Source organism: Lynx canadensis, chromosome F1, assembly GCF_007474595.2.
Source record: "Lynx canadensis isolate LIC74 chromosome F1, mLynCan4.pri.v2, whole genome shotgun sequence".
NCBI lineage: Eukaryota > Metazoa > Chordata > Mammalia > Carnivora > Felidae > Lynx > Lynx canadensis.
The window spans coordinates 41,293,945-41,314,377 of record NC_044319.2 but is presented as its reverse complement, the minus strand read 5'-3'; the positions used below and the strand labels follow the sequence as shown (position 1 = coordinate 41,314,377).

At 39.1% G+C, this 20,433-nt stretch overlaps 1 protein-coding gene across 3 annotated transcripts in view; it reads left to right on the top strand.

The window, feature by feature from the left end:
* Positions 1–74: 74 nt before the first annotated feature.
* Positions 75–20,433, top strand: part of LOC115505374 (alpha-1,3-mannosyl-glycoprotein 4-beta-N-acetylglucosaminyltransferase-like protein MGAT4E) — a 32,480-nt gene continuing 12,121 nt past the window's right edge. The window contains exons 1-2 of one of the 3 annotated variants that reach the window (XM_032591801.1): positions 75–161; positions 598–666. The gene's annotated coding sequence lies outside the window, so the exon portion shown is untranslated. Of the gene's footprint in view, positions 667–20,433 lie in introns of all 3 variants that reach the window. The other 2 variants (XM_032591800.1, XM_030302974.2) reach the window with 2 other exon arrangements.

Genomic DNA, 20,433 nt, shown 5'->3' with positions numbered 1-20,433 from the left:
CGGTCGACGCCCCGTTCGGAAACCAATCACCGCCTGGTCTGCGGAGTACGTCATCATCCAGCGCCCACGGATCACCTGCGTCTGGGTTCCGTACGGAATCGACCTGAGTCTGGGTTGCCGTTGTTCTGGGCTGTGTGGGATTTCGCCGCACCTCTTGAGAGGTAATTGGTGTCGCAGACCTGGAACCCACGCCGGCGTGGACTAGAACTGCGTTTACACCCTGGTATCAACGATTTTTCTGCTACCGCCTGTGTCCACACTCCAGGCTCACTTCAGACCCAAATATCCGTACGTGGTCAGCTTTGTGCTTGGTAGTCCAACCTGGGTCTCTAAGAGTCTTCGCTCTGATTGCTTATCCAAAAGTTATAAAGTTCTGAACTCTCAAAATGGATAAGGAGGTTCTTAAAAGTTTTTCAATGTACCACCGTCCCCCAAACAAAATACTAGAAGGATCGATGAGGAGAGAAAATTGTCTTTGTATTGATAGAGAAAAAAGTCACCGAGTGAAGGTTACAGCAGGACCCTGGACTAAGCGCTAGTACGAATAAGAAGTTAGTGTTCTGAGTTATGTTCTTTGTCCTTCTGACTTCCTTGCAGCTCCCAAAAGATGCTGGTACTGGTCTTGACATCCAAACTGCAGGACCCACTAGCGAATGCCACCCTAAGGTATTGAGGAGACTCCGGTTTTTAATGTGATTACGTAATACATAAAAGTTCATTAGGAGCAAACCACTGGCCTTTTATTAACATTGTGCTAATAGGCTTGAACCAATTAGAAGTTATAATTGAAGCTGAATATACCTGATTATAATTGAGCTATTCGAATTTAATTTATCTAAAGTATAACATAAAACAAGGGTCTAATAGACTGTTACGTAAAAGAGAATTGTTCCAAATTTTTACATGTGTACACAATTCATGTTTGTCGTCAAGTTCAAAATGCAGCCAGCAGAGTGTAATCAATAAAAAAAAAATTAACAAGACCAACGTTCATGTTGATTTCTAATGATGTGGCACTTCGTTGAAAACACTCGGGCATTGGGATTCTGGAGGAAATCAAAGGTGCAAAAAAATAAGGTTTTAACTGAGATGTTCTCATTTTCAACAGTATGATTACTCCTCTAATGCTTTGGAATGAAAGAAGTCTAATCCTGAAACTTTATTTCATCTTTTGAAATTTCAAGAGTAGAAGTAAGGCCACTCAGACTGTTAAGCCCTATGGCCACTTTAGTGGAACAAAACACCTATAGATCTTTTATTCCACTTTCTATTAAAAAGCAACAATTTTTAATTAATGGCAGTCTTAGCTTCCAGATCCAAAGACACAGGTTCTCTCTAGAAAGACAAGTTGTAAAAGTTACTAAAAGAGTTGTTGTATCTAAATGCAAGCAGCATGTAGCTATTAACCTGGTATTAAGAAGGAAGGAGAATATTGTCCTAAAATCTTTGTTCTCACCAAAGTGGAAGTTCTAGGTTATATCTATCCTACTTTTTTGGTATTAAATCATCCTTTATTTTAAGCTAATAGTAAATGATAGTGGTGGTGGTTTGTTTTGTTTTGTTTTGAGGTCCTTTCTTGTCAAAACTTAAATGTGGCAAATCTATGCTGTTTATCAGAATCTTTAAAATTTTAATAGCATGTGAAACCCTAAAGCCTAGTAACCATTGCTTTTGAGACATTAGAAAATTATTCCTTCTAATTTGAAGAAATACATAACAGTAAAATTTTCTGTTGGAGACAGTATAAAGCAAAAGAGAAAAGTAATAAAGAGTATGGACTCTGAAGTCAGACTTGCCTGGGTTCAAAAAAATATCTCTGCCACTTATTATCCTTGTGACCTTGGAAAAGTTATTTAATCTCCCTGGACTTCAGTTTCCTGTCTATAAAGATAATGATAATACCTGCTTCATAGGATTATTGAAATAATAAAATTAATTCATGGAAAGTATTTAATGCACAATGGAATATTACTCAGCCATCAAAAAGAATGAAATCTTGCCATTTGCAATGATGTGGATGGAACTAGAGTGTATTATGCTAAGCGAATTAAGTCAGAAAAAGATAAGATACCATATGATTTCACTCATGTGGAATTTAAGAAACAAAACATAAAGGAGAAGGGAAGGGAAAATAAAATAAGATAGAAACAGAGAGGGAGGCAAACCATAAGAGGCTCTTAACTAGAGAGAACGAACTGAGGGTTGCTGGATTGGCTAGATGGGTGATGGGCATTAAGGAGGGCACTTGTTATAATGAGGGCTGGGTGTTGTACGTAAGTGATGAATCACTGAATTCTACTCCTGAAACTAATATTGCACTGTATATTAACTAACTTGAATTTAAAGAAAATTTTGGAAAAAATAATAAATAATACATAGTAATCACTCAGTAAATGTCAGCTACTATTATGGTGATGATAGTTAAAATTGTGGTGGTGGTGGTTATTTAAAGGGACCTAAGATGACTAAGGTCCTTTTTGCTTCTGCATGAGGAGAGAAAACATGGGGAAATTGAACAAAGGCATACATTCTAGTTGATTGAATAGACTAGCTGAGGGGCGCCTGGGTGGCGCAGTCGGTTAAGCGTCCGACTTCAGCCAGGTCACGATCTCGCGGTCCGTGAGTTCGAGCCCCGCGTCAGGCTCTGGGCGGATGGCTCGGAGCCTGGAGCCTGTTTCCGATTCTGTGTCTCCCTCTCTCTCTGCCCCTCCCCCGTTCATGCTCTGTCTCTCTCTGTCCCAAAAATAAATAAAAAAAAAAAAATGTTGAAAAAAAAAAAAAAAAAAAAAAAAAAAAAAAAAAGAATAGACTAGCTGATGTTTACTGAGTACTTACCATGCAGTGACAAGTGCCAGAATTCAGACTGAGGACTGTCTTCAAAGCTCATATGTAAAACCACTGCACTATACTACCTCTAAAATGAAGAAAATCATATGAAAACTTTGGCTTTGAATAATATTAATAGCCTAAACAGACGTGGAGTCAAACTGTGGCTAAAAGGGGGAAAATCTATAAGAGAGAAAACAAACCAAAAGGTACTTAATGAATTTCTATCATGTGCCCAAGCTGTAGACAAGGTGTGTGAAGAACCTGATTCAAAGTAAGATTCAGTAGCACTGAAAAAAGTACATTAATTAAATCTGGAGAAAAGTGCCTGTGACTAACTTTTTATATGCCTTATTTAAAATATAGTGTACGGTAGGGGCCCCTACCTGACTCAATATCAGCTCAAGTCATGATCTCACAGTTCCTGAGTTCAAACCCTAAGTTGGGCTCTGTGCTGACAGTGCGGAGCCTGCTTGTGATCCTCTCCCTCTCTTTCTCTCTCTCTCTCTCTCTCTCTCTCTCTCTCTCTCTCTCAAAATAAATAAACATTTAAAAATAAAATAAGTGTATGGTAAAAATAGTTATGTTAAGATGGAGTCTCAGTTAAAAATAATATATAGAGTAGCTTAGTAAGGGGGAGCTCAGTTTCTAGAAGCAGATATCTGGGTTTAAATCCCTTTTCCTCCACTTAATAGCTACCTGACCTTGGAGGTGAAGAAAAACACTTTTCTTCTGCCATCTTGTATTCTGTGGCTGGAGTCTTGCAAATTAAACTGACAAAAGACAAATGAACAGGAGGGGGAAAAACACTTTATTTACATGTGCCGCATGCACACACGTGGGAGACGTCAGTGATAACTCAAAGAAGATAGGATTTCCTATCTGTATACCACCTTACTAGGTAAAGGAGGGGAGGAGAAAGGCACTTACAGGAAAACAAATGACTTTTTGGAAAGAAATTATTTTCAGGAGAACAAACAGGAAATTAAAAGTTTGTGATAATGCTTCTCTATCTTGGTATGAGTGGTGTTTTCATCTTCTTCAGGGCCATAACATTTCCCTAAATAAGGGATTTGAGGTAGATTTTATTCTCATTCTTCCTCCTGGGAGTAGATCTGCCCTCGGGGAGAATTTATGATAGTCTTATTTCCCAGAAGTTGTTACTTTTAGTCAGAAAATGAAAGCTCTAAGAAGCCTTTTTTTTTTTTTTTTTTTTTTTTTGCACCTGTTGAATCTCAGATGCTCTCAGCTTAAAGTAATCTTTATGCCGAAGTGGCATATCTGGGGGTGCCATATTCTGATCCCCTCAACCTTGAGCAAATTACTTAAAGTTTTAGTGGAACATGGTCACACCTGTTGGTTTACGTATTATCTGTGGTTACTTTCCCTCAAAACTAAAATAGTTACTGTTTACAGCAAGTTTGTCAATTCCTGGTTTAGAATGAAGTTGCTGGGCAGCCTACACCACATGGGGGCAATAGAGCTTCATTACAGGATCACCATTTTACGGACAACAAAACTCGAAAACTGATTCTGCTAAACTAAACATATCAGCAATTATAGAAATGAATATATTTTTCCTATCTATAAACTCCTTTCTCCAAGGTTCCAATCACGCACGAGTCTTTTCTGTCTTGAAAACATCTAAGCCGGGGTATCCAGCTGGCTTAGCCAGTACAACGTATGAGTCTTGATCTCCGGGTTTTGAGTTTGAGCCCTATGTTGGGTGTGGAGATTACTTAAAAATAGGATGTTTTTCAAAAACATATATGCCAAACACATATCCCCATATCCCTCCCAATAGAGCTTTTACCCATGGCCTTTGTTTCTTCACCTAGTCATTTCTGGTGTCTTTGAACTCTGGCTTCAAAACTCATTTGTTTATTGAAAGGTTGCTCTCTAGGGTCACCAATGACCTCCTAAATGCATTTTCTGAATTCTCACTCTAGTATTTCTATTGATATCCTATCCTCCTTGAAACCCTCTATTCCAGGGAGCCTGGGTGGCGCAGTCGGTTAAGCGTCCGACTTCAGCCAGGTCACGATCTCACGGTCCGTGAGTTCAAGCCCCGCGTCAGGCTCTGGGCTGATGGCTCAGAGCCTGGAGCCTATTTCCGATTCTGTGTCTCCCTCTCTCTCTGCCCCTCCCCCGTTCATGCTCTGTCTCTCTCTGTCCCAAAAATAAAATAAAAAAAACGTTGAAAAAAAAAGAAACCCTCTATTCCATGGCACGTCACATACTTAGTTCTCTCGCTATCTGGCCACTCTCATTGAAAAAGCTGTTTGTTCTTCTCCTTTAACCAGTATTCTCTTAATACGCTCTGTTTAGGATGGGTATCAGTCCAAGTAGGTGCACTGATTTGCTTTTGTAAATTGTTACTAGCCCTACAAAGTTTGGGAATCAGGTTGTTAACTGACAAGGGGCAGCCATGGTTTAGTTTGAAATGGGACCAGATAAGAAGGAATTGATATTAATTGAAGAGGTTTGATCAACCATCATGTCCAAAGGGCAGACCATAATAAGTTAGGGGGTAGAACTTCCTTAGCCTCATAAGCCCGCGCTTCGTGACTCAGTCAGCTTTGAGGGCTAGACTCAAGTCTAACCTTAGAGACCTTTATACTGCATCCTCTGTTAGGGGACACCTGTTCTGATCCTTTCTTCTGGATAACATAGGAGCTCTGTGTTATGCAAAAAAAGAAGAAGAGGAGAAAAGAAGAAGGAGAAGGAGAAGAAGAAAAGAAGAGCACCTGGGCACCTGGGTACGCAGTTGTTCTACCTCTCAGTGAATGCTAACATAAACTGAGCTACATGAAATGGCTTTGAGGACCAAGTCTTAGCCACATGGGACGAGTTGACAGCTCCCACTGTGCATGTGGAAGAACTTTGAAATGCTGACCACATTTCCCCCTAGACCCTCAGACTCTGGCTCAAACTGACAACCATATTATTACCTAAAACACCTAAACCTTCTACTTTACCTCACACATCAGCTTACATACTGTGCAAATCAAAAACAACCTCCCTATCCTACCTTGTTATCAGAAGCCTGGATAAATAAATCACATACCAGGAGATGTTTCTTCACCTGACGTAAAAGAAACTGATCCTGATGTCTTAAGTATGACTGGATATACCTGGTTCTAATGGACTGCTTCCTGGTCAAGTGGATAAGGTTTGTATAGGAAAGCATATCTGGCAAGAAAGACGGAAGCATACTCCCCAAGAAACACAGCACATGAGGTGAAGATGGTATTTCTCCTGACTTCTGACTCAAACTAGGTTTTCTGTGTCATTACAATTCCTCTTGAGATCCAGGTGCATTCCTTTCCTTGTTTTCATGAGACATCCCTGAGATCTTAAAAAAAATTTCTTTAATGTTTATTTATTTTTGAGAGAGAGCGAGAAAGGCAGAGCATGAGAAGGGGAGGAGCAGAGAGAGGGAGACACAGAACAAGAAGCAGGCTCCAGGCTCCAAGCTGTCAGCACAGAGCCCGATGCGGGGCTCGAACTCACGGACCATGAGATCATGACCTGAGCCAAAGCCAGACACTCAACCGACTGAGCCACCCAGGCACCCCAAGACACCCCTGAGATCTTAAGCTACTTTGAGTTGGTTCTTTCTGTTTTTAACTAAAGAACCCTGATTGCTTTGTTCTCTAAGCCTGAAACCTACCTGTACCAACTTGCAGTGCAGATTCAGCAAGCCACTGGCTCCCCCTGGGGGACAGAGGGCAGCACATTTTGTGAACAAGAAAAACATCCCATTTTTAAGATGGCTGCAGCTTCAACAGGATGGCAAACAACTTAAACAGATGACCAACATTCTGGGCCATCTCTATAAACCTTAGATTTTAATGAATTTCCATCTTTTGGCATTAGCCCAAAGAGTATGTTGGGCTCTTATGACAGATGACCTTGTATTCTTCCTTGGAATAATGAATGGGTTTCTCATAGCCTCATAGAATAGTTGTCATCTGTTTATATGACATCTTGACTTATATGCCCATTTAACCTCTCATGATTCCCTGATCTGGGCCACAGCACCTCTGAGATAATCTTGAGAAATTCATAGTGGAAGTTCTAAAGGGAGAATTCTTGAACAACATTCTGTCCTTCCAAGACATCTATATGAAGCTGGACAAGTTATCAGTGGTCCTGGAGTAGCAAGCCTCTGGATAATCAAGGCTGTCCAATAATTTCCAGAGAATACTGGATAAGAACAGCAGTTCAGTACCTATTCTTTGCTTACGGAATCCAAAGACCAGTAGATAAGAAAGAGAAAGGGTGGGACGCCTGGGTGGCTCAGTTAGTTAAGCATCCAACTTTGGCTCAGGTCTATGAGTTAGAGCCCCGCATTGAGCTCTGTGCTGACAGCTCAGAGCCTGGATCCTACTTCAGATTCTTTGCCTCCCTCTCTTTGCCCCTCCTCCTCCCCCCCCCCTCAAAAATAAACATTAAAAAAATAATTTAAAAAAGAAAGAAAGAGAAGGGATTTATCTGGTATTTATCTGTAGCAAAGACTATCTCACTCCTTTGCTCCAATCTTTTTTTTTTTTAATTTTTTTTTCAACGTTTATTTATTTTTGGGACAGAGAGAGACAGAGCATGAACAGGGGAGGGGCAGAGAGAGAGGGAGACACAGAATCGGAAACAGGCTCCAGGCTCTGAGCCATCAGCCCAGAGCCCGACGCGGGGCTCGAACTCACGGACCGCGAGATCGTGACCTGGCTGAAGTCGGACGCTTAACCGACTGCGCCACCCAGGTGCCCCTCCTTTGCTCCAATCTTGATCTAGTTTGACCAAGCTCAGCCTAACAAGATACTTCCAACATAAGGTACAGTCATAAAGTGATCTCTGGGCCTGCTTCTCCAGTATCTTTGTGCTTGAGGCCAGAACCACAGAATTTATCTCAGAAGCTAGAACACCAAGAGCCATCAGAAGTAACTCCACTAAGAAATATCCCTGACTAAGGCTTCTTATTTTTGTATATTTCAGTAAATGTATTTTTAGTTTTAATTTATGATTAGTTCAGTTCTTTTTAAAAAATCTATTTGTTTATTTTTGAGAGAGAGAGAGCACAAGCAGGGGAGGGGTCAGAGAGAGGGAGAGAGAGAATCCCCAGGAGGCTCCACACTGTCAGCACAAAGTCCGACATGGGGCTCAATCCCACGAATGTGAGATCATGACCTGACCCAAGATCAAGAGTGGGACGCTTAACTTACTGAGCCATCCAGGCACCCCTAGTTAGTTCTTTTTCATAGCTACACAATCCTAATTAATATCTGACTCTTTTGTTTTATAGCCTTTTGTTCTAGCTTTAAGGATAGTATTCTTTTATTTATCTCCTTGAGGGATCTTGATCATACTCATTTAAAGCCCTCCTTTAGCACCTGTTGGGATGAGCACTGGGTGTTGTATGGAAACCAATTTGACAATAAATTTCATATTAAAAAAATAAAATAAAGCCCTCCTTTAATCAATTGCTGAATTGTTTACCTTTTCTCAGGAGTCAATGCTTCTATTCATTGAGTTTATTGGCTATCTTTGACTTTATGCTTTGAACTTAAAGTCTGCAAACTTATTTCTTTTAAACATTAGTGTTTCATTAAATGCCTGGGTACCACAGCCTAGCCAAGTTGATACATAAAATTAACCATTACCCCTAATGATAAGATTTACTATAGAATTACAGTAATCAAGATAGTGTGATATTGGCAAAGGTACAGACACATCGATTAATGAAACAGAAGAGAACGTCCTGAAATAATCTCACACAAATGTGGCCCATTGATTTTTTACAGAGGTGCAAAAGCAATTTCAATGGGAAAAAGGTAGTCTTGTTGACAAAGGTGTTAAAACAACATCAGTAGGCAAAAAATAAGCATCGATCAAATATTTTTTAATGCTTATTTATTTTTGAGAGAGAGACAGAATGCAGGCAGGAGAGGGGCAGAGAGAGGGAGACAAAGAATTGGAAGTAGGCTCTAGGCTCCGAGCTGTCAGCACAGAGCCTGACATGGGGCTCAAATTCATGAGGTTAGAGATCATGACCTAAGCTGAAGTCAGCCACCCAGGTGCCCCAAAATAAGCATTGATCTAAACCTCATACTTTATATAAAAACTGACTCAAAAGCTATCATATATGAATGTAAAATGTAAGACTAGAAACTACTTAGAAGAGAACATGGGAGAAAGCCTTTAAGACCTGGGGATAGGCCAAGGGTTCTTAAATATGACACCAAAACCACAAGCCACAAAACAAAAATTGATAAATTGGTCTTCAACTTGGTTTTCAAAATGAGAATTTTTGCTCTGCAAAAGGCACTGTTAAAAGAATGAAAAGACAAGCTTTAGATTGGGAGAAAATATTTGTAAATCACATATCTGACCAAGGACTTGAATGAAGTCCTTTAAAGAACTCTCAAGACTTAACAGGAATAATACAAACAACCCAGTTTTTTAAATGGACTAAAACACTTTAACAAAAAGGATATGCAGACAGCAGGTAAGCACATGAAAAGATTTTCAAAAGATGCCATTAGAGAAATTTAAATTAAAATCATAACGAGATACAATTATACAACTGTTAAAATGGCCAAAACTAAAAATACTGGCAATACCAAGTGCCGACAAGGATGCAGAACAGCTGAAACTTTCATACATTGCTAGTAGGGATGCAAAATGGTACAATTTAGCCTCAATTTAGCATTTTCTTGTAAACTTAAACATACACTTACCATATTATTCAGAAATCATATTCCTGGATATTTACCCAGGAGAAATTAAAATCTGTGTTCATACAAACCCCTGTATACAAATGAATCTCAAAGATATGCTGAATGAAAGAAGTCTCAAAAAGCTAATATGATTCCTATTCTATGGAAATCTCAAAAAAAAAAAAATACAGTGATGGAGAACAGTTAAGGAGAGCTTGCCAGGGATTAGGAATGGGGGGGGGGGTGATAATAAAAGGATACCACAAAAGAATTTTAGTAGAAGGCTGGGACTGTTCTGTATGTTGATTATGGTGGTTGTCATATAGGTATGCATGTGTTAACATTTATAAAATTGTACACCAAAAAGCTTTCACAAGGGTGAGAGTGGATCTCTTCACTCACTCTACTGAATCAAATTCAAATCTTTTGTTCTCTGTCTTTAAGAGTCTCTTAGGGCTTGCTTCCCTCTCTGTTTTTCTCTTATTTTTCCTTCCTCTCCCCTATGTTCATCTGTTTTGTTTCTTAAATACCACATGTGTGTGAAATCATATGATATTTCTCTTTCTCTGACTGACTTATTTCTCTCAGCGTAATACACTTTAGTTCCATCCACGTTGTTGCAAATGGCAAGATTTCATTCTTTCTGATCGTTAAGTCATATTCCATTGTATATATATACCACATCTTCTTTACCCATTCATCAGTCGATGGATATTTGGGCTCTTTCCATGATTTGGCTATTGTTGATAGTGCTGCTATAACAGTGGTATGCATGTGCCCCTTTGAATCCGCATGTTTGCATCCTTTGGATAAGTACCTAGTCGTGCAGTTGCTGGATTGTAGGGCAATTCTATTTTTAATTTTTTGAGGAACCTCCATACTGTTTTCCAGAGTGGCTGCACCAGTTTGCATTCCCACCAACAGTGCAAAAGAGTTTCCCGTTCTCTGCATCCTCGTCCATGTCTGTTGTTTCCTGAGTTGTTAATTTTAGTCATTCTGGCTGGTATGAGATGGTATCTCATTATGGTTTGATTTGTATTTCTCCGATGATGAGTGATGTTGAGCATGTCTTCATGTGTCTGTTAGCCATCTGGATGTCTTCTTTGGAAAAGTGTCTATTCTTGTCTTCCAACCATTTGTTAACTGGATTGTTTTTTGGGTGTTGAGTTTGGTTAAGTTCTTATAGGTTTTGGTACTAACCCTTTATCTGATATGTCATTTGCAAAGATCTTCTCCCATTGTGTCAGTTGCCTTCTAGTTTTGTTGATTGTTTCCTTCACTGTGCAGAAGCTTTTATTTTGATGAAGTCCCAATAGTTGATTTTTATTATTATTTCCATTGCCTCTGGAGGCATGTCTAGTAAGAAGTTGCTGTGGCTGAGGTCAAAGAGGTTGCTATCTGTGTTCTCCTCTAGGATTTTGATGGTCTCCTGTCTCACATTTAGGTCATTCATCCATTTATATTTATTTTTGTGTGTGATGTAAGAAAGTGGTTTAGTTTCATTCTTCTGCATGTTGCTCTTTTCCCAGCACCATTTGCTGAAAAGACTGTCTTTTTTTTCCATTGGATACTCTTTCCTTTGTCAAAGATTAGTTGGCCATATAGTTGTGGGTCCCTTTCTGGGTTCTCTATTCTGCTCCATTGATCTATGTGTCTGTTTTTGTGCCAGTACCATACTGTCTTGATAATTACAGCTTTGTAATACAGCTTGAAGTCTGGAATTGTGATGCCTCCAGCTTTGGTTTTCTTTTTCAGGATTGCTTTTGGCTATTCGGGGTCTTTGGTGGTTCCATACAGATTTTAGGATTGTTTGTTCTAGTTCTGTGAAGAATGCTGGTGTTATTTTGATAGGGATACCATTGAATGTGTAGATTGTTTTGGGTAGTATAGGCATTTTAACAATATTTGTTATCCATGAACATAGAATGTTTTTCCTTTTCTTTGTGTTGTCTTCAATCTCTTTCATAAGCTTTCTGTAGTTTTCAGAGTACAGATCTTTTACCTCTTTGGTTAGATTTATTCCTAGGTATCTTATGGTTTTTGGTGCCGTTGTAAATGGGATCAATTCCTTGATTTTCTGCTGTTTCATTATTGATGTATAGAAATGCAACCAATTTCTGCACATTGATCTTATATCCTGTGACTTTGCTGAATTCACATATTAGTTCTAACAGCTTTTTGGTGGAGTCTTTCAGGTTTTACATGTAGACTATCATGTCATCTGTGAAGAATGAAAATTTGACTTCTTTGCTAGTTTGTATGCCTTTTATTTCTTTTTGTTGTATGATTGCTGAGGCTAGAACTTCCAGTACTATGTTGAACAACAGTAATGAGAGTGGACATCCCTGTCATGTTCCGGATCTTAGGGGGAAAGCTCTCAGTTTTTCCCCATTGAGGATATTAACTGTGGGTTTTTCATATATGGCCTTTATGATGTTGAGGAACGTTCCTTCTATCCCTACTTTCTTAAGGGCTTTTATCAAGAAAGGGTGCTGGATTTTGTCAAATGATTTTTCTACATCTGTTGAGAGGATCATATGGTTCTTATCCTTTCTTTTATTAATGTGACATATCACATTTATTGATTTGTGAATAGTGAACCAGTCCTGCAGCCCAGGAATAAATCCCATTTGATCATGGTGAATAATTGTTTGAATATAGTGTTGAATTAAATTTGCTAGTATTTTGTTGAGAATTTTTGCATAGGATTGATATTTTCTGATGCTATTATAAATAATATCATTTGGAATCTTTATTTTCTGATTATTTGTGTTTAGTATATAGAAAATACAATTGGTATTTATATATAGACCTTGTATTCAGTGATCTTGCTAAATTCACATATTAATTCTAATAGTTTGTAAATTCTTTGGTTTTTTTTATATAATCACATTAAAATTTAATCTCTTTCTTTCCAAGCCATATGCCTTTTCTTACTTTTTCCCCTTATTGAACTGGCTGGACCTTCATTACAATGTTGAATAGAAGTTATGACAGAGGGCATCCTTGTTTATTCTCATTCTCAGAGGTGGGAAAGCTTTCAATAATTTACCATCACATACACACACACACACAAACACACACACACACACACACACACACACACGATATTATTCAGCCTGAAAAATGAAGGAAATCCTGCCATTTGCAATAAAATGGATAAACCTAGAGGACATTACCCTAAGTGAAATAAGCCAGACTGAGAAAGACAAATAATTACTTACATGCGAAATCTTTTTTTTTTTAATGGCAAATTCATAGAAATAGAGTAGAATGGTGGTTGCCAGGGTCTTAAGGGGTGGGGGAAAAGGGTGGGGCTGATTAAAAAAAAGAGTACCAACTTCCAATTATAAGATGAATAAGGTCTTGGGGCACCTGGGTAGCTGAGTCAGCTAGGCATCCTACTCTTGATTTTGGTTCAGGTCATGATCCCAGGGTCATGGGATTGAGCCCCGTGTTGGGCTCCGCACTGAGTGTGGAGCCTGCTTAAAATGTTCTCTCTCTTCCTCTGCCCCTCTCCCCTGCTTGTGCTCTCTTTCTCTCTCTAAAGAAAAGGGAAAAAAAAAAGATGAATGAGGTGCCTGGGTGGCTCAGTCAGTTAAATATCCAGCTTCAGCTCAGGTCATGATCTCGAAGTTCATGGGTTCAAGCCCCAGGTAGGGCTCTGTGGTGGCAGCAGGGGAGCCTGCTTCAGATCCTGTCTCCCTCTCTCTCTGCCCCTCCTCCATTCTCTCTCTCTCTCTCTCTCTCTCTCTCTGTCTCTCAAAAATAAAATAAATATAAAGATGAATAAGGTCTGAAGCTATAATGTATAACATGGTGACTACAGTTGATAATACTGTATTGTGTAACTGAAGTTTGCTAAAAGAGTAGAACTTAAGTGTTCTCACACACACAAAAAAAGGTAAATGTGTGAGGTGATTAACGTGTTAATTAACTTGATGATGGGAATCTTTTCACAATGTGTATGTGTATCAAATCAAAATGTTGTACACTTTAAAAATAAATAAATCTAAGTAAATAATAATTCGCCATTAAGAATTTTGGGGAAGAGGAGTAAATAGTCCAATTAGATTAAGGTAATCTCCCCACTATTCCTACTTGCTAAGAGTTTTTACCGTGAGTGAATGTTGAATTTTACCCAGTGGTTTTTCTTCATCTATCAAATGATAACTCCTGGAAAATTTATCATCTAGTTATGATGTATTATGCTCTTTATATATTGCTGGATTCAGTTTGCTAATATTTGCTTAGGATTTTTACATCTACGTTCTCATGAGATTGGTTGTAATTTTCCCTTTTATGATATCTTTGTTAGATTTTGGTATTAAAATATGCTGGCCTCGTAAAAACCAGTTGGGAAGTAGTACCTCCTCTAGTTTTTGAGAGAATTTATTTAAGGAGAATTCACCTTAATATTTAGGAGAATTCACCCATGAAGGTATCTGGGCCTGTACTTTTTTGTGTGGGGGAAATTAATCATGAATTCAATTTCATTAGTAGATCAAGAACCAGTAGGGCTTTCTTTCTTCCTGTGTTAATTTTTATAAGTTGTTTTTCGAGAATTTTGTCCATTTCATCTAAAATATTGTCAAATTTATGGTTTATTATCTTGCTAGTAGTTTAATATCTGTCGAGATTTGTTTATACTTTTTTCCTGATCAGTCTTGCCTAGAGGTTTATCAATGTTACTGCTTTTTAAAAGTACCAACCTTTAACTTTGTTCATTTTCTCTATTGTACTTTCTCCCCCCTGTTTCATTTATTTTGGATCTTCTCTTCATTACAGCACGTGTAAAGACACTGTGTGTGTGTGTGTGTGTGTGTGTGTGTGTGTGTGTGTGTGTAAATACAGTGGTATGGGAACAAAAGTGCTAGCCATAGTATGGTGGGAGATGAGGCCTAGAGAGTGTGCAGTGAGAAATGCAGAGGCCTAACAATGACCGTCCCTGAGGAAACTGTTATGTAAAGAGCAGATGGAAGGAAGGAGAGGGAACCAAGAAGGAAAGCGAAGATATGAGAACCAGAAGAGTGCCATCTCACCAAAGTAAAGGGAGTCTAAGCATTCTAGGAAAGAAGGGGCAGCCGACAGTGCCAAGCATCAGAGTATGCACACTAGTTAAAACTCCTTGAGGGGCGCCTGGGTGGCTCAGTCGGTTAAGCGGCCGACTTCAGCTCAGGTCATGATCTCGCGGTCCGTGAGTTCGAGCCCCGCATCGGGCTCTGTGCTGACAGCTCAGAGCCTGGAGCCTGTTTCCGATTCTGTGTCTCCCTCTCTCTGACCCTCCCCTGTTGACGCTCTGTCTGTCCCTGTCTCAAAAATAAATAAAACGTTAAAAAAATAAATAAAAAAAAAAAAACTCCTTGAAAATAACATTAGTCAACTCAACTAGCACCAAACTAAACAGAACATTTGTTTATAATAAGTAGTACAGCACAGTGGTTAAAAGGACAGACTCTGGCATCCCCTGGGTTCATATATCTGCTCTCCTACTATCCCAGCTGTGTGATTGGGGGCAGATTATTTAACCTCATCTGATTACCCTTTCATCTGTTCAATGGGAAAAGCAATGGTACCACTGCTAGCTTTGAGTAGGACCTAGAGCAATAAACAGTTTTGTAACCAGTAAGCTTGTAGAGCCAACTACCCTGCCACTTGGGCCTTAGGATCCAGCAGACCCAATGGTATTGCTAGTATGTCTGGCAGACCGAGATGCTGTCAGTGATGCCCCAGAGATTCTGATTCATTTCTTTGGACTCAACTTGGGCATGCCACATCACCCTCTCGTACCCACATTCAATCCATCAGTACTGCTGGTCAAATCAATTTCCAAAATATCACAAACCCAACTATATTTCTGTTTCCATTATAAAACTACCATCTTCTCTTACCTGAACACCTGTAATATGTAAATCTTTTCTTGCTTCTGCTGTTTGCCCACTCTCAAATTCTCTCTCTATACTGAAGCCTGAGCAGTTTTTAAAAATGTAAATAAAATCATATGATTTCCTTGCGTAAAGCCCTTCCGTATTTTCCGATTACATTAAATTTAAGCCCAAATTTCTTACCATGGTTATAAGATCTTAAATTAGTGGTTCCTAACCTTGGCTACATTTTAGAATCACTTGGAGATCTTTTAAAATATTAATACATTCATAGCTAACATACATACACTGCTTAGCATGAGCCAGACACTCTATTATACTCTCTATATAAAATATAGTATATAATTATACAATGGCTATATATATAATTTTATATATGTAGTATATATATAAATATATATACTATATTCTCTATGTATAATATGCCATATAATTTATACATATACATATATGTTTATCCATATAGCTATAGGACATCAAACCCAATGAAGTAGGTATTATTATCATCCTCATTTTATAAATGTAACTTTTTTTCACCTCAGTGAGATCTCATACATGTCCATCTAAATACAGAAATCTAAATCTAAATCTAAATCATATTGGAACATTACCTACTAAGGAATCTGAGAAATGTAGGTTTTAGCTTGCCATCCTCTGCAGAACAAGGAAGCATATTTAGAAAAACATTGAACTGGCTGCTGAGCAAACAAACCCACCATATTCACCAAAGTGTGTACATGCTGGGTATCAGAGCTTCCTTCCTTCAAGTAACCCCCACCCTTGGAATAAAGGTGAAGGTTCTACTCATCCCCCACCCCCATTCAGAGCAATGACTGTCAGAAGGGTGTTCCCTGGCAGGGGCAACCAACTTTGACTTTCAAGCCCTATTGGATTTTATTCCGTTTCATCTTGCTTTCATTTGTCTGGATGAAGCCCCAGTGGAAGCCCCAAACTCTGTCTCCTCTAGGACTGGCACAGGAGAGAAAATCACATGGGGAGAGGGATAGCTAAACTTTGTAGCTCAACTCTGCCTCCCCAAGAGTCACCATCACCTGGAGGGGAAACTCTGTCATTAACTCCTACTCTACCCATAGCAGAGAGGCACTCTTCTCCAGTTACTGCTCCAACACTGGACAACTGCATAAATTCTTCTTGGTTCAGTAATGCAAGTTGGGGTGTGGGATGGGAAATGAACATGGAGAGCCTAAGAATGGACAGCTGGATTACTAGGTCTTGTTCATCATCCGTGTCCTATGACCTCCAACTATAACTCCTTGAGTATGGGATTCTTTCTTCTGCTCATTCCCCACCCAATTCCATAACAAGTGCTCTCAAAAGGATGTTTTACATTAAAGGATGTGTTTTTCCTTCCTTTTACCCTTAACCTTCCCCCTATCATTCAAGCAGTCCAAGGGCTCTCTATATATACATTCTGGAATTTTCAAAGGTACAGTCAGGATAGTTCAAAAACACCATGCCTGTGAGAATGAGCAAAGCAAGTAGGAACTAAATTCTGGAACTTGCTTCCCTATACCTTCTTCTAAATCCCTGGGGATTAATGAATTACAATTGGAGGAATGTCTCCCCCTAATGCTGTTTGTCCTGGGGTGAGATGGGTGGCAGACTAGGTACTATGACTAAAGGAGTTGTTTTGTGAGGTGGGTGCAATTGCCTGTGGTTTTCTGGTGCCAGCAGCTCTCCACCCCTGGGTTCATCCACCTCCCATGACCTGAGCTCACTGGGATTGCCTGGGCTAGCCTCAAAGGTTTGACATATATATTTCTGGTAATATTATACCAAACATTTTACTAAACCAAAGCCAAATAGGCAACTAGAAAAGCTGTTTGCTACCTCCTCTTACTCATGCCAAGCAAGACTGTAGAATAGCATGATGGGAGGACAGATTTTGACGGAAGAAGGGTTTAGGTGGAATTTCGTAGCTTACAGAGTCAGTTGCCTTTTTACCAAACTTGCTCCCACACCAAAAGAAAACCTAATGAACTCATTTATGCAGAAAGGATTTTAAGCAAACCTGTACAAACACACCTAACATGCCATAAGAAAAGGATGCCTATTTAGTTTGCTTCCAGCACGCAGCATCCATTTATGGGTGCCCAGGAAACTAGGAACTCCAATACATATACTATCCTTTTCTTCACAGTACTAACAACTAGAGAGCACACGATATGTAATATTTTGTCCTTAAGTAAGTGATCATTTAAAATTCCAAGATTAAACCCACTAAGTTAACGCGAATATTTATCAAAAATACTTTTCAAAAATAATGCTTTTTTAAGAAAGAGGTTTCTCGTACAAACAGTGGAACTACATCAGGATCAGCAGAAGATATGGTCCTTTTAGGAAAAAGGACTGCACACATAAGCCTAGGAGTTGAGTTTTACATCTATCTTTTAGGCAAAGAACATCTCTTTCAAATGATTCCTACAGCCAAAACCAGCTGTGACTTTCTTAGAATGGTGGGCAGAAAATAGGATCTTCATAAAACTTAAGAAGGGGCAGCTAGTTTGAGTAACACCTTAGAGAAACACTCCCAAACACTCAAAATCACCGCATAGCTGAGCCTCTGGGGCTGAAAAACTGAAATGCTTGCCCAAGTGAAAGAGCTGTGAACACACAAAAGATTCGTGCAAATCCTGTCTCTGGTATTTGGAAGAGAGGGTTCAGTATGTGTGCTGAGGGAAGGGGGTCCCAGGTGGAATGTTCAACATCCACGTACTCTGGAGTAGCTTGACTCAGAAACACCTTGGACAGGTATTTACTCTGGGAGGAATACTAGAGTTACTGAATATAAGAATATATTTTAGAAGAAACAGCAGTCCCTGAAGAGTCGGGTAATTTTGTTTTCAGGCCCTTAGGGTTTTTTTTTTAATTTAGATATAATTCATACACCATAAAAATCACCCTTTTAAAGTGTACAATTCAGTAAGTATTTTTTAGCGTATTCACAAAGTTGTGCAACCATCACCAGTATCTAATTCCAGAACATTTTAATCACCCCCAAAAGAAACTGTTTTGTGAAAAGGGAGATGATTCGTTTTCAGCAATACCAAATAAAAGCTGCGCTGTCTAGTTAACAGTAGGTTTACAATCTGTTGGAAATATATATGAACCACCCCCCATAATGGAGTCCCAAACTCTTAGACACTTCACTTCCTGGTCTTCCTCCCCTCTCCATTTCACAGCTTATTTTTATGGGCTTTGCAATGAGCATGCACCAAAGAACAAAGGAGGGACTGAAAGTCTCCGCCTCACCTCAGAAAATGTACATTTGTACCAATCAAACTGCTTTTGCCTTACATGGGCATAGGCGATGTCTGGGTAAGGCTGTAACCTCTGTATTACTCAGCCAATGAGGAATCAGGGGAGGGACTTGCACACTAGGAGATAAATTGTCTGCTGTAACTGTCCTGAGTGTGCCTGTCTGTCAGACACCCACTCTTGCAAGAAAGTTGATCAAAGCCTTGCTTCACTGTGTGCCGAATCTCCACGTCCCTCCTTTGGTTGGGTCAGTGGGCTTATGCCATTTTCTTCCCGGCGTTTGGGAGAAGAATGAGGTATAAAGAAGTCAGCTGCAAGAGAAAGGAAGCAGGGGACGACAGTTTGGAAAGACAGTCGCCCTGAGCAACTCCTCATTCTCATATTAATTGAGAAAACCACATCAACCATTAATAGGCATCACAATTTATTATACTGTTTAAAGAGTATTCTTAGGAGGAAAACAGAACTTGTTTAAGAACCTAGCGGGAGTAATCTATGGTTGAGCAAGCACAAAGAATCTGATTAGACCCATAGCAGGTGGTCATGGTCTCTGAGAAAGCGGAGAAGTACCAGCAAAAGAAGCAGGTGGCTGTCCACCCTGAGCGGGCCAGGCATTCCCAGCTGCTTGGCTTCAGCAACATAAATCAACCGCCTCCCCAGAGAGACATTTCAATAGAGGTTTTTCTTAGAGCTGTATTGTTTATTGTACAGTTCTAGTTAATGTTTTCCTCCAATATTATGTTTGAAGCATCACATCGATCCGAGGGACTACTACAGGCTTATTTCTCCCAGTTTTCATTATCAAGTTTCCCTATTCCCCCTCTCCCACATTGCTAGCAACCTGTAATCTCCTTTCTGTCTCCATAGATCTGCTATTCTGGATGTTTCATATAAATGAAATCATACAATATGTGGCCTCTTATGTCTGCCTTCTTTCACTTACCATGATGTTTTCAAGGTTCATACATGCTATAGCATGTGTAAGCACTCCATTCCTTTTAATGTCTGACTAACATTCCATGGTATGGAATATCATGTTTTATTTATCTGTTTATCAATTGATGGACATTTGGATTGGTTCCACTTTTAGGCTATTTCGAATAATGCTTATTTGGATATTCATGTACAAATTTTTGTGTGGACATATATTTCCATTTCTCTTAGGTACACACCTTGGAGTGGAATTGCCATGTCATATAATAACTTTATATTTAACTTTTTGAGGAACTGTAAAACTGTTTTCCAAAGCAGTCATACCAGTTTACATTCCCACCAACAATGTATGAGGGTTCCAACTTCTCCACTTCCTCACCAACACTTGTCATTGTCTGTCTTTTTTATTATGGCCATTCTAGTAGGTATGACATAGTATGTCATTGTGGTTTTGATTTTCATTTCCCTATTGACTAATGATATTGAGCATATTTTCATGTGCTTATTAGCCATTTGTATATCTACTTTGGTAAAATGTCTCTTCAAATACTTTGCCCGTTCATAAATGGGTTGTTTGTCATTTTATTGTAACAATTTTTTATATAGGCTGGATACTAGTCCTTTATCAGATATATGATTGGCAGATATTCTCTCATTCTGTGGCTTGTCTTTTTCACTTTCTCCTTAGTATCCATTGAAGCACAAAGGTTTTTAATTTTGAAGAAGTCCAATTCATTACTTTTCTTTGATTGCTTGTATTTTTGTTGTCATGTCTCAGACACCATTGCCTAATA